General features: G+C 37.0%; 1 protein-coding gene across 4 annotated transcripts in view; it reads right to left on the reverse strand.

Annotated features, from left to right (window-relative positions):
• P4HA1 (prolyl 4-hydroxylase subunit alpha 1) overlaps positions 1–13,481 on the reverse strand; it is an 88,362-nt gene that overhangs the window by 45,925 nt on the left and 28,956 nt on the right. The window lies entirely within an intron of this gene.

Below are 13,481 nucleotides of genomic sequence, written 5' to 3' on the forward strand. Positions count from 1 at the left end.
CACTAATAGGGGTCATGGACCTAGAAAACCCAAGACTTCAATTATCAGCCATCATCCTAAAATAAAACATCAATTAAGTTGAAGCATGCAATTTTCTAGCACAACAGGAATTACCATATGACATACATCTTACTCCTAACCAACAATCTGTGCAAGAAATGAATGGACAGGAAGAGAGGCAAACCTGTAAATTGGTTCCTTTCCTTTTTCCTTCCCCTTTATTCCAACAGCATTAATGACATGTAATTTACATTCCATAAGGTTCATCCATTTAAAGAATACAATAGTTTTTAGTATATTCAGAGTTGTGCCACCAACACCAAATCTAATTTTAGAACATTTTCATCACCCCAAAAAGAAACCCTGTAACCATTTTCTGAATCTTTCTGAATCTACAGATTTGTCTATTCTGCTTATTTCATATAAGTGGAATTACACAACACAGGGTCTTTTGTAACTGGTTTCTTTCACCTCAGCATAAAGTTTTCAAGGTTCATTCATGTTGTGGCATCCTTTTTATTGCCAAGCAATAGTCCATTGTATGAAAAGACTATATTTTGTTTATCAATTGATGGACATTTGAGTTGTTTCCAGTTTTTTGGCTTTTATGAACAATGCTACTACATACATGCATGCACAAGTTTCTGTGTGGACATTTATTATCATTACCCTTATATGCAGCAGTGGAACTGCTGGGTCTCACAGCAACTCTATGCTTCACATTTTCAGGAACTGCCAAACTGTTCTCCAAAGTGCCTACACCATTTTTACAATCCCACCAACAATGTATGAAGGTTCCAATTTCTCTACATTCTCACTAATACTTGTTGTCCATTTGTTTTTATTATAGCCATTTAGCTGGATATAAAGTAGTATTTCATTATGTTGATTTGTATTTCCCTTAATGATGATACGAAGTATCTTTTCATATGCTTATTGTCCATTTGTATATCATCTTTGGGAAAATATCTATTCAAATCCTTTGTCTGTTTAAAAATTTGAATCTTTTCACTATTTTTAGAGTTCTTTATATATTCTGGATACAAGTCCCTGATCATAAATACGATTTTCACATATTCTTTCCCATTGTATGGGTTGTCTTTTCACTTTCTTGATGGTGTACTTTGAAGTATAGAAGTTTTAATTTTGGTGAAGTCTAACATTAATCTTTAATCAGTTGTGCTTTTGGTGTTGGTATGTCAACTGGTTTGTGAAGTAAAACTTCTATCTTAAGAAAAGAAGATGGGGCACCTGACTGGCTCAGTCAGTAGATCATAAAACTCTTGATCTCGGGGTTGTGAGTTCAAGCCCCACATTCGGTGTGGAGCCTACTTAAAAAACAAAACAAAACAACAACAACAAAAAACCTAGTTTGAAAAAAGGATATTTGAGGCGCCTGGGTGGCTCAGTCAGTTAAGTGTCTGACTTTGGCTCAGGTCATGATTTCACAGTTCGTGGGTTCAAGCCCCATGTCGGGCTCTGTGCTAACAGCTCAGAGCCTGGAGCCTGCTTTGGATTCTGTGTCTCCCTCTCTCTCTGCCCCTCACCCACTTGCGCTCTATCTCACTCTGTCTCTCAAAAATAAATACATGTAAAAAAAATTTTTTTTTAGAAGGATATTTGACAGTTCACGTGAAATAAAATGTAAATAGGAAACCACAATGCTTGAAGAAAAAAATCTCACTAATCATTAAAGAAATATGAAATTAAATTTTTAAAATTTTCTTATGTTTATTTATTTCTGAGACAGAGAGACAGACCATGAGTGGGGGAGGGGCAGAGAGAGAGGGAGACACGAATCAGAAGCAGGCTCCAGGCTCTGAGCTGTCAGCACAGAGCCCGACGCGGGGCTCGAACTCACAAACCGTGAGATCATGACCTGAGCCGAAGTCAGTCGCTCAAACTGACTGAGCCACCCAGGTGCCCCAAGATATATGAAATTAAAACAATGCTGAAGAAAAAAAAATTTTTAACTTTATTATTATTATTTTTATTTTACAGAGAGAGGGAGAGAGGGAGAGAGAGTACAAGCAGGGGAGGGGGCAGAGGGGCAGAGAGAGAGAGAATTCCGAGCAAGTTCCACACTGAGCATAGAGCCCGATGTGGGACTTGATCCCATGACCTTGGAATCATATGACCTGAGCCAAAATCAAGAGTTGGCCACTCAACTGACTGAACTACTACCCAGGTGCCCCAGAAAAATATTTTTAAACAACAGCCTACATACATTTACTGAGATCTTACTATGTGCCAGGCATTTGTCACTCATTTAATTCTCAAAGCAATCCAGATAAGGAACTACAGTAGAAAGAGTTTAACTATTATGCTCAAGGTCACACAGCAAAGAGCCAGAATTGGAATCTGTACACTATGACTCCAGAAGTTTGTGCGAAATTATACCATAAAATGGCAAAATTTACTAGGGGAGGGAGTAGTAAAGTGGTAACTTCACTGTTAAGACATTTGGCAATATGAAACAAGAGTAGTAATTTTATGCCTATGAATTGATACTACTTTTCAATTATTTTCTTGAGTTTAATACTAAGGGTTGAGGAAAAAACACCTTCTTATATAAATAATTTTTTTATAGCTGAACCAAGTATTATAGCTAAAAACTGTAATAAACTAAGAGCAAGACAGATATGTCAATATAATGGAACAGTATTTTTCATTCAGAAAGATAATTTCAAATGCTATATAGGAAAGCCAGAAAAATCTAGACAGAAATATGTCAAAATGCTAAACTGATACCCTGGGGGATGGATTACAAGTTGTTTCCTAAATCTTTATACCTCTCTACCTTTTCAAATACTGTACAATTACCATTACTTCCTAAGAACCAAAAAAAAAAAAAAAAACAAAGAAGCTATAGAAAGAAATAAATGGGGGTGCCCAGGAGGCTCAGTCAGTTAAGCATCCAACTTCAGCTCAGGTCATGATCTCACAGTTAGTGGGTTCGGGCCCCACGATGAGCTCTGCATTGACAGCTCAGAGCCTAGAGCCTGCATTGGATTGTGTCTCTTTTTGTCTCTCTCGCCCTCCCCTACTTGTGCACTCTTTCTCTCTCTCGCTCTCTCTTAAAAATAAATTAATAGGGGTGCCTGGGTGGCACAGTTGGTTAAATGTTGGACTCTTGATCTCGGGTGAGGTCATGATCTCATAGTTCATGAGTTCGAGCCCCACATTGGGCTGTGCACTGATGGAGCAGCACCTGCTTGAGATTCCGTCTCTCTTTCTCTCTGCCCCTCCCCCACTTGTGCTCTCACATGTGCACATACATGCACTCTCTCAAAATAAACTTTCAAATAAATATTTAAAAATAAAAAATAATAAAGAAATAAAAAGTATAACTCTGAATGATATGAATAGAATCTTCATATAACATTCCATCTTTAAACAGTGAACCAGATGAGATACTTGGAGATTTTAATTGGAATTAACAACATGAACTCACATATTTCCTATATCTGTCCATTGAAAAGATCTAGAATGAATGACAAACTCAATAGCAATTGACATCCTTAAAACCTAGCTATATTCCACTTCCTAAATGTCATTCCCCATTAAAAAAAAAAAATCAAGGCCTGGGGTGACAAGGTGGCTCTGTCAGTTAAGTGCCTGACTCTTGATTTCAGCTCAGGTCATGATCTTGATCTCATGAACCAATGACTGGGATACTCTCTCTCCCTCTCTCTCTGCCCCTCTCCCACTCATGTGATCATACTCTCTCTCAAAAGAAACACTTAAAAAAAAAAGAATCAAGGCCTGATTCTTCCTGCTTTGGGGTAGAAATGTGTAAGTTTGGAAAAAACTGTGCAAAAAATGAAATTTCCTTGCTAGCAAAGAAAAATAGGGTCATTTCAAAAAGACAAATTACCCAATCTAAAGATGATCCCACTGGTCTCAAATAGGATATCTGGACATCAAATGAATAATTAATATAATGGATTGAAATATAAAAATATATAAAAATCCATGAGTTTATAATGATACTTCAGATAAAAAAATCAGTGATCACTACTAGAAGTTATTATGACATCAACTCATTACTCTGAATGTTGTTGATACAAGAAAAACAATCAAGGATTTATCTTGCCCTTCATATATAAACTCTAGTTCAGGGTAACCAAATGGTTCCAGAAAGTTCTTACTGATAGAATTCTGGCTAATAAAAGTAGAAAGAACGATGGGATAAAAAATTCAAAATTTGGGGCGCCTGGGTGGTTCAGTCGGTTGGATGTCCGACTTCGGCTCAGGTCATGATCTCGCGGTCCATGGGTTGGTGCCCCGCATCAGGCTCTATGCTGACAGCTCAGAGCCTGGAGCCTGCTTCTGATTCTGTCTCTCTCTCTCTGCCCCTCCCCTTCTCATGCTCTGTCTCTATCTCTCAAGAATAAATAAACATTAATTTAAAAAAAAATCAGGTGGCTCAGTCAGTTGAGTGTCCAATTTCAGCTCAGGTCATGATGTCACGGTCCGTGAGTTCGAGCCCTGCATCGGGCTCTGTGCTGACAGCTCAGAGCCTGGAGCCTGTTTCAGATTCTGTCTCTCCCTCTCTCTCTGACCCTCTGCCGTTCATGCTCTGTCTCTCTCTGTCTCAAAAATAAATAAACGTTTAAAAAAAAATTTTTTTTTAATCAAAATTTTAGAACCCCTAATGAAATAGTTCTAGGCAATTATCATCCAAGGCTGCCAAAACAATTAGATGAAACTCATGGAAAACTTCATTTGGACGTATCAGTCTTCCACCAGTGATGCTACCCATCAATCACTAGCACAAAAGGTATGATGAGATGTTAAGCGTCTGGTCATAAAATTCAATGGGAAGTTCAGAGCACCACCTATGGAGTTAATTTTAAAACTTAACTGGAATCTAATGGAGTCTCAAGCTCTAACCAGTTTGTAGGAAACACAGGAGTTAGAAGAACAAGTTCACACAAAGGAAGAAATCAGGCAACTCCAAAATGTACATTCCACAAGACCTATAACCAGGTTTTTCCAAATATTCAGTGGAATGGGAGGGAAAGAAGGAGGGGAAAAGAGAAGAACAAAATAGCTTTAAGAGGTAAAACCAAAATGTGCAACTGTAAAAAGATACCTTTGAGATCAACAGAGAAACTAAGTATTGACTGGGTATTAAGTTATACAAAGGAAATACTGCCACTTTATTAGGTTGGATAACAGTGATTATGTCATTTAAAAAGGAAAAGACCTGACTGATCAGTTAGATATGCATATTTAATTATTTATGAATAAAATGACATTATGTCTAGGATTTGCATATTTTAAATGCAAATAGTCCAGTAAGGGGTGCCTGGGTGGCTCAGTTGGTTAAACATCTGGCTCTTGATTTCAGCTCTGGTCATGATCCCAGAGTCGTGGGATCAAGCCCCACACTGGGCTCTGTGCTGAGCATGGAGCCTGCTTAAGGTTTTCTTTCTCTCTCTCTCTCTCTCAACAAAAGCAGATCCACACCAAGACATGTTGTAATTAAAGTGGCAAAATATAGGAGTGCCTGAGTGGCTCGGGGGTTAAGTGTCCAACTTTAGCTCAGGTCACGATCTCATTCATGGTTTGTGAGTTCAAGCCCCACATCAGGCTTGCTGTTGTCAGCTCAAAGCCCATGTTAGATCCTCTGGCCCCTCTCTCTTCCCCTCTCCCCAACTCAAACATTTTCTCTCTCTCTAATAAATAAATAAATAAATAAATAAATAAATAAAAATTTAATGGCAAAATACAGCGATAAAGAAAAAATATTAAAAGCAGCAAGACAAAAGAAAACAGTTACATACAAAGGAAACCCCACAAGGCTATGAGCAGATTTTTCAGCAGGAATTTTCCAAGCCAGAAAGGAGTGGCACAGTATATTCAAAGTGCTGAATGGGAAAAACCTGCAGCCAAGAATACTCAATTCAGCAAGGCTGTCATTCAGGATAGAAGGGGAGATAAAAAACAAAAAATAAAGGAGTTCATGACCACTAAACCAGCCCTGAAGAAATATTAAAGGGGACTCTTTGATTGGAAAGGAGACACTAAAAGCAACTATATAAAGGCAGGAAACACATAAGCAATAACAATGAATTTTTCTGTAAAAAGTCAGCCAAGAAATACACAAAATAAAAGGATGTAAAATATGACACCATATTCTAAAACATAGGGAAGAAAGGAGTAAAGAGGTTCAAACTTAAATGACCATCAGCGTAATATAGACTGCTATATGCATAATAGGTTATATGCAAACCTAAAACCACTAATAAACATGCAAAGAATAAAGAGAAAGAAATCCAGATATATCACTAAAGGAAACCAACAAATCATGAAAGAGAGAAAGACAAGAAAGGATCAGGGAAAATCTTCAGAAACAATCATAAAACAAGTAATAAAATGGCCATAAATACATATCTATTAATAATTACTTTGAATGTAAATGGACTAAATATTCCAATCGAAAAACACAAGGTGACAGAATAGATTTAGAAGACAGGACCCATCTATATGCTGTCTACAAGAAACTCATGTTATTTATTTTTATTTTATTAAGAGAGTCAATTTAGATCTGATACCTCCAGATTGAAATTAAGGTGATGGAGAAATATTTATTGTGCAAACGGATGTCAAAATAAAGCCAAGGTAGCAATACTGATATCAAACAAACTAGACTTTAAAACAAGGACTTTAAATAAAGGGGACAATCCAACAAGATCTAAAATTATAAATATTTATGTGTCCAACATGGAAGCACTCAAATACATAAAACAGTTAACAATAAACATAAAGGAACTATTCAATAATAATACAATAACAGGGGACTTTAACACTCCATTTACATTGATGGACAGATCATCTAAACAGAAAAATCAACAAAGAAACAATGGCTTTGAATGACACACTGGACTAGCTGGATTTAACAGATGTAATCAGAACATTCCACTGTAAAACAGCAGAATACACATTCTTTTCAAGTACACATGGAATGTCCTCCAGAATAGATCACATATTAGGCTACAAAACAAGCCTCAACAAATTCAAAAAGATAAAAGTCACAGCATACATAATTTTTTACCACAACACCATGAAACTAGAAGTTAACCACAAAAAAAAAGAAAAGAAAAGAAAAGAAAAGAAAAGAAAAGAAAAGAAAAGAAAAGGAAAAGAAAGAAAGAAAGAAAGAAAGAAAGAAAGAAAGAAAGAAAGAAAGAAAGAAAGAAAGAAATCTGGAAAGACCACAAATACATGAAGGTTAAATAACATGCTACTAATGGAATAAAGACAGTCTCTTCAGCAAATGGTGTTGGGAAAACTGAACAGCAACATGCAGAAAAATGAACCTGGACTAATTTCTTACACCATACACAAAAATAAACTCAAAATGGATGAAAGACCTAAACATGAGACAGGAAGCCATCAAAATCCTCAAGGAGAAAGCAGGCAAAAACCTCTTTGACCTCAGCCACAGCAACTTCTCAACACGTCTCTGGAGGCAAGGGAAACAAAAGCAAAAATGAACTACTGGGACCTCATCAAGATAAAATGCTTCTGCACAGTAAAGGAAACAATGAACAAAACTAAAAGGCAACTGATGGAATGGGATAAGATATTTGCAAATGACCTATCAGATAAAGGGTTAGTATCATAAATCTATAAAGAACTTATCAAACTCAACACCAAAAAACAAATAATCCAGCGAAGAAATGGGCAAGAGACATGAATAGACACTTTTCCCAAGACATCCAAATGACTAACAGACACATGAAAAAATGCTCAACATCACTCATCATCAGGGAAATACAAATCAAAACCACAATGAGATACCACCTCACACCTGTCAGAATGGCTAAAATTAACAATTCAGGCAACAACACATGTTGGTGAGAACGCAGAGAAAGAGGATCTCTTTTGCACTGCTGGTGGGAATGCAAACTGGTGCAGCCACTCTGGAAAACAGTATGGAGATTCCTCAGAAAATTAAAAATAGTAACTACCCTACGGCCCAGCAATTGCCCTACTGGGTATATATCCAAGGGACATGGGTGTGCTGTTTCAAAGGGGCACATGCACCCCAACATTTATAGCACTGTTAAACAGCCAAAGTATGGAAGGAACACAAATGTCCATCATCTAATGAATGGATAAAGAAGATGTGGTATATATAAACAATGGAGTATTACTCAGCAATAAAAAAGAATGAAATTTGCAACAATGTGGATAGAACTAGAATGTATTATGCTAAGCGAAATAAGTCAGTCAGACAAAGACAAATATCATATGACTTCACCCATATGTGGAATTTAAGATACAAAAGAGATGAACATAGAGGAAGGGAAGCAAAAATATATAAAAATAGGAAGTGGGACAAAACATAAAAGACTCTTCAATATAGAGAACAAACTGAGGGTTGATGGAGGGGCTGTGGGTGAGGGGATGGGCTAAATGGGTAAGGGGCATTAAGGAAGACACTTGTTGATGAGCACTGGGTGTTACACATAGGGGATGAATCACTGGAATCTATTCCTGAAAATATTATTGCACTATATGCTAACTAACTTGGATATAAATTAAAAAAAAAAAAAAAAAACATGCTACTAAACTATGAATGGGTCAACCAGGAAATAAAAAAAAGAAATAAAAAAGTAAAAGGAAACAAATGAAATGAAAACACAATGGTTCAAACCTTTGGAACACCACAAAAGTGGTTCTAGGAGGGAAGTTTATAGTAATACAGGTCTACCTCAAAAAGCAAAAATATCCCAAATAGGGGCACCTGGCTAGGGTCAGTCAGTTAAGTGTCTGACTCTGGCTCAGGTCATGAGCTCACGGTTTGTGGATTCAAGCCCCACATCAGGCTCTGTGCTAAAAATCATTAAAAAAAAAAAAAAAAAAAAAAGGAAAAAAAAATCTCAAAGAAACAACCTGGCCTTAGGTCCTAAAGGACCTAGAAAAAGAACAAACAAAACATATTATCAGGAGAAGGAAGGAAATAAAGATTAGAGCAGAAATAAATGATATAGAAACTAAATACACAATAGAAGAGATCAATGAAAGTGGAGCTGGTTCTTTGAAAAAAAAAATCAATAAAACTGATACCTCTAGCCAGACTTCTGAACATATAGGTCTCATAATAAATAAATATTGTATAAAAGCCACACTTCCAGAATAGTGAAGTTTTTAAAATAAACTATTGGTCAAAAGCAGACTAACCTAGTATTTCTTCAATAAAACAGATATAATCTTACACATTTAAGTGTCTGATAATAGTGCAAAAGAAACTGGTAGAAAAAGGAACACAATGGTGTTTTCCCTAGTAAATGACTAAATGAATACACTTCAAGGAGTCACTGAATTGGCTAGAATCAGACTTAGTTATACCTATCCAATGATGTCAACATGTTTATTTTTTTTTAATGTTTATTTATTTTTGACAGAGAGAGAAAGACAGAGCATGAGCGGGGGAGGGGCAGAGAGAGAGAGAGAGAGAGAGAGAGAGAGAGAGAGAGAGAGAGAGAGAGAGACACAGAATCCGAAGCAGGCTCCAGGCTCTGAGCTGTCAGCACAGGGCCCGATGCGGGGCTCAAACCCACAGACTGCGAGAGAGATCATGACCTGAGCCGATGTCGGACGCTCAACCGACTGAGTCACCCAGGCGCCCGTTTGTTTTTAAATGCTAGCTAGCAGAAAAGGAGTTTGTGAGAAATAAACTAAGAGAAAGTAAAGGCATGGGCATGTTTTACTAGTGCAGGGGAAAGACATGAGATTCCACTACCAAGCAGAAGGCTAGCATGGAGGTGTTATGTACTACTGGAGGATTACACAGACCAATACAACCTAATATTCGATACATACAACCAGCTCCATTCATTTTTTTTCCTATTAGTCACTTACGGATAGTGACTGATTATCGGTGTACTCCTAAAATGAAGATGAAGATACATATTTGACACTTGTCCCTTAACTACCTATTATTCCACCCTAGGAAAGGATACCAAGAAACTAACTTATTAATAGCTTAACATGATGCAATTCCTGAAATCAAAAAAAACATTTAAACTTTGATTTTCAGGGCACCCAGGCAGCTCAGTCAGTTAAGTGTCCGACTTTGGCTCAGGTCATGATCTTGAGGTCCATGAGTTTGAGCTCCACATTGGGCTCTGTGCTGACAGCTCGGAACCTGAAGTCGGCTTCAGATTCTGTATCTCCCTCTCTCTCTGCCCCTCCCCATTCATGCTCTGTCTCTGTCTCTCAAAAATAAACAAAACATTAAAACTTTTAAAAAAGAATTGTTTTATTCCCCTACTATTTTTCAGTTATGAAAACTGGTGTACAGATTTAAGATAAGCTTATAATGAAGCAATTAAGAGTAGTTTTCTCATGACATGCAAAAGACAAAATGACAGTCCGCCATTACTACATGTAGGTAGCCCCAGTGATATTTTTTATATGACCTGATATTCTGGCAATGCTATTTGAAAGTCTGATAAGAGAGTAGATCTTTAGCTCTTCTGTTTTGGTAGTTAAAGAGGCTCTGCTTATTTTACCTATTGACCCATTCACAATTATTAGAGGCAGAATACCTGGGAATCACATTCTTAAAAGAAGAAAATGAAAAAGAAATGATGCAGCAATTGAAAGGGAAGACTGTTTCCAAAATAGAGAACCTGAGAAAAAGTAAATGGGCAAAAAATTGGCAAAGAAAATGAAATTTAAAAAGTGATGTTGTCAGAAAAAGATGGCAGAAAGCTTTCATATAAAGGGCAAATGGTTAAAATTTGATGATAAAAGAATGTTGTGAATTAGTTAAGAGTCCTTTTATTTCTTATCACAATATAAACTAGAATACTATATGACAGTAGAGGAAAACTTTGCTTAAAAACACAATTTTTTGGCTCATCCATAACCTGGGTCATTTAGTTTAAACAGCATGAACATTCAACTTCTACCTGTATAAAATTTTATACATTAGACATTCTCCATACCAGGAAAAAAAAAAAAAATCACAGCTTAAAAAAAAGCATGTATCTTTGGAAGATATGGATCTATTCAACAAATCAGGGTTAGGAACAACCTGAAGCCAAAGGACTAGTCTATGAACTATAAAGACACCAGCTGCCAAAATGCATAGAACTTATTAGATTTTATATTAAAAATATCAACAAAGTGGGTTATCTGGGTGGCTCAGTTGGTCAAGCATCTGATTCGTGATTTCAGCTTAGGTCATGATTTCATGGTTCATGGGACTGAGTCCCACATCGGGCTGTGCACTAACAAAACACAGCCTGTTTGGGATTCTCTGTCTCCCCCATCTCTCTCTGCCCCTCCCCCACTCACACTCTGTCTCTCTCTCAAAATAAATAAACATTTAAAAACTGTATTGGGGCGCCTGGGTGGCTGAGTTGGTCAAGCATCTAATACAGCTCAGGTCATGATCTTGCAGTTTGTGAGTTTGAGTCCCACATCAGGCTCTGTACGGGACAGCTCAGAGCCTGGCCTGCCTCAGGTTATGTGTCTCCTCTCTCTGTCCCTCCCCCGCTTGTGCTCTGTCTCTCTCTCTCAAAAATGAATAAACATTAAAAAAAATTAAAAATAGATCAACAAAGCATTTCAAAAGACAGACCCAAAAAAGGGGAAGGAGACAAAAAAAAAATATCATGGAGTAACTTGGCATCAGTAATCATCCACTGAAATAAGCATTTCTCTGATTTTTTTGTTTTGAGACAATTGAAAACACAAATATCCTTCCTCTACTCTCACCCTGATTGTTTCACAACTAAACTGTTACAATTTTAAGTCTGACAAAACCAAGGATTGGCAAGTATATGAAGAAATGGGAACTCTTACACGCTGCTAGTGATAGTACAAACTGGTGCATCTGCTCTGGAGAACAATCTGGCCATATTTGGTAAAGCTGAAAAAGCATATACCCTGACTTCTTTAAAGAAACATTTGCAGGTGTGCAAAAGGATACATACACAAGAATGCTTACTGAAACCTTGTTTGACATAGCAAAACATTGGAAATAACCAAAATGTCCATCCATGCACAGGAGAATGAATAAATAAATTCTGTCATATACTACCATATAGCAGTTAGAGGAGTTTATTTATTTTTTCAATATATGAAATGTATTGTCAAATTGGTTTCCATACAACACCCAGTGCTCATCCCAACAGATGCCCTCCTCAATACCCATCACCCACCCTCCCCTCCCTCCCACCCCCCATCAACCCTCAGTTTGTTCTCAGTTTTTAAGAGTCTCTTATGCTTTGGCTCTCTCCCACTCTAACCTCTTTTTTTTTTTTTTCCTTCCCCTCCCCATGGGTTTCTGTTAAGTTTCTCAGGATCCACATAAGAGTGAAAACATATGGTATCTGTCTTTCTCTGTATGACTTATTTCACTTAGCATCACACTCTCCAGTTCCATCCTCGTTGCTACAAAGGGCCATATTTCATTCTTTCTCATTGCCACGTAGTAGTCCATTGTGTATATAAACCACAATTTCTTTATCCATTCATCAGTTGATGGACATTTAGGCTCTTTCCATAATTTGGCTATTGTTGAGAGTGCTGCTATAAACATTGGGGTACAAGTGCCCCTATGCATCAGTACTCCTGTATCCCTTGGGTAAATTCCTAACAGTGCTATTGCTGGGTCATAGGGTAGGTCTATGAGGACCTACCGTCCATTTTTTGAGAAACCTCCACACTGTTTTTAGAGGAGTTTAATCAATGTGGATGAATTTACTAAAAAAATTGAGTGAAAAAGGTTACAGAAAGATAAACAGAATATATCATTTACATTTTTAAAACACAACAATATATGCAGTAAAGTATAAGAAAACGGACAAACACCACCAAGTTCAGAATAGACAGTACCTTGAGAAAAGAAGGAAAAGTGCAGAAGGGGTCTTCAAACACATTTGTGATCTTTTAATGTGATCTTTGCGAACAAGAAAAGCCTAAAAACTGTTTATTATTTCACTCTAGTGTTATTTTTACCACTTATAGGACATATTATGCTTAGAAAATTTCAGGGACTCTACTTATAAGGAATTTGCATGAGAGAAAAATTCAATAAAAACTGAACCCAAAACAGTGAGTTGAAGAAGAAGAAATGTCAATAAAAAGATACAAAATACACAAGAAAGGATAAATATTGTTCCAATGAAAAATAACTGCGCATATTCTCAGGGTGTCTTATTTTCCCATATAGTTGTTCAAGCCAAAAACCCATATCAAGTCCACCATCAAATTTCACCATTACACTTCCTAAACAGCTTGATAACTTGTCCTCTTCTCTCCATACCTACTAGCTACCACTATCATCTCTTAAATTTTTACAACAGCCTCCTCCCTGAATTCTTTGTACCTACCCCCATGTCCCAATCCAATCTCCATTCTGCAGTCACAATGATACTCCTAAAATGAAAATGACATTAACTTCTCTAAAACTTTTCAGTGGTTCCTCATTGCACTCAGAGAATTTCAAA

Source organism: Panthera tigris, chromosome D2 (genome assembly GCF_018350195.1).
Source record: "Panthera tigris isolate Pti1 chromosome D2, P.tigris_Pti1_mat1.1, whole genome shotgun sequence".
In the NCBI taxonomy this organism is placed as follows: Eukaryota; Metazoa; Chordata; class Mammalia; order Carnivora; family Felidae; genus Panthera; species Panthera tigris.